The sequence below is a fragment of the Nelumbo lutea genome, chromosome 2 (assembly GCF_056320005.1).
Source record: "Nelumbo lutea isolate HS-2025 chromosome 2, American lotus-T2T, whole genome shotgun sequence".
Taxonomy (NCBI): Eukaryota; Viridiplantae; Streptophyta; class Magnoliopsida; order Proteales; family Nelumbonaceae; genus Nelumbo; species Nelumbo lutea.
Genome location: NC_142685.1, coordinates 1805895 through 1807622, shown reverse-complemented (window position 1 = coordinate 1807622; position 1728 = coordinate 1805895). Strand labels below are relative to the sequence as shown.

At 42.7% G+C, this 1728-nt stretch overlaps 1 pseudogene; it reads left to right on the top strand.

Moving 5' to 3' along the window:
- Nucleotides 1-385: 385 nt before the first annotated feature.
- Nucleotides 386-1407, top strand: LOC148868037 (non-specific lipid-transfer protein 1 pseudogene; annotated as a pseudogene).
- The last annotated feature ends 321 nt before the right edge of the window (nt 1408-1728 follow it).

The following is a 1728-nucleotide window of genomic DNA, read 5'->3' as shown; positions in this document are numbered from 1 at the left end:
CAAGGGCTACAAAAGATCAATGCTCCCATGAAATCATCAACGTAACTCAAATAAGCTTGATTATTCTTAATAATACCTGTGCGATGTACGTGTGGTATTTGGTGCCACGCACCACTGATAATTTCTTTTTTCTCAGATTCAGGAATGATCCCACGTATTAGCAAAAAAGCTAACATACCAATGAGCCACTCCTCAATTAATGCACGGATATGAACTAGTGTATATAATGGAAATGAAATATAATTATACTCTAGGAACAAAATCTGGCTTTAATCTACTACTCCCAATTCCATTTGCTACTTCATTATTCATCTTTATTCTCTCTCTCTCTCTCCCTCTCAGTGTTTTCTGCAAAGCCTAACACGGAAGAGATAGGAGTGGAGTCATGGCCAGGTCATTAGGAGTTGTTAATAAGCGAGCCAGCCTTGTTCTCGTTCTCGGGTTCATGGTGATCGCTGCTGCACCGAATGAGGTGGCTGCCATATCATGTGGTCAGGTAGTTAGCAATCTTAGTCCATGCATCGTTTACATGCGCACGGGCGGGCCGCTGCCACCCAAATGCTGCAGCGGCGTGAGGACGCTTAGCAGAGCAGCTAGAACCACGGCGGACCGCCAGACCACATGTATCTGCTTGAAGTCTGCCGCCGCTGGTGTCCCTGGAATCAAACCGGCTCTCGCCGACTCACTCGCTCACAAATGTGGCGTCAATCGCCCTTACAAGATCAGCCCCAGTACCGACTGCTCAAGGTAAATACCTACCTTACCTGTGTTAAGGCTTAAGGGGATGGGGATGGGGATGAGCTTCGCTCAGCTCGATCGATCGGTTGTGTTTGTATGTGTAGCCCCATGAAAAGAAAATCTCTGTAACACAGGATGCCGGATGAAGTAGATCCTCTGAATATTTCGCGGGGGGGAGTGTTCTTTCTTCTTTGATGTACCGACTATACCGAGTGGAACAGTAATCCCGTTGTTTCATTAGAAAGAATTTAGGACCCATGATTGATTTCAGGTTTCCAACCTTGCGGCTCCATTTCCATGTGTACAACGGTAACGGACGATGAAACCCAATCAGAATTCAGAATTAAACAAACAGGTCATCAGTTGTTGTATATTCATCTGGTAATAGTATGGATTATTGACGTATTTAATTACTTCTAAATCTGAATGGGTTCAGTAGCCCGTTGTATACTTCATGTTTGTACCAGATCCGCAGGTGTTTAGATCTCATCTTCCAGCCACTAGCTGATCAGTGGCCGGGGCGGTGGAATTACTATTAGCCAGTGGCCGGGTTTTATCTGTTTATGTGTTTGTCGATCGGGTCAACTTGGGGGGGCGGTAATTTGAAATTTAATTACTCGTCTCTCACCTTAATTTGTCTTATTGTTTTACTTTTACAGGGTGAAGTGAAGTGGATGAGTAAAATTGATGAAGCAGCGTTTTACAATTAATCTAGAATTTAGGATTACAAGAAGGTTGAGAGGAAAGATCGAGTTGCTCATCTGACTGATCTCAGCGCCTGTGCCAGTGTGTAGTGTCTGCTGTATTGTTTGATGTTGAAATTAAATATCCTATGTAATAAATTATATATATATATGTATGTATATATTTATTTAGAATTATATGTGCACCTCTCTGCATATGTGGTACGTTTTAATTATAGCTTTCCAAGATTCAAATTAAGTCTTCTCTTCTCCTCCTGTGGCTTCATTTGTTTTTGGTGTAAATGCG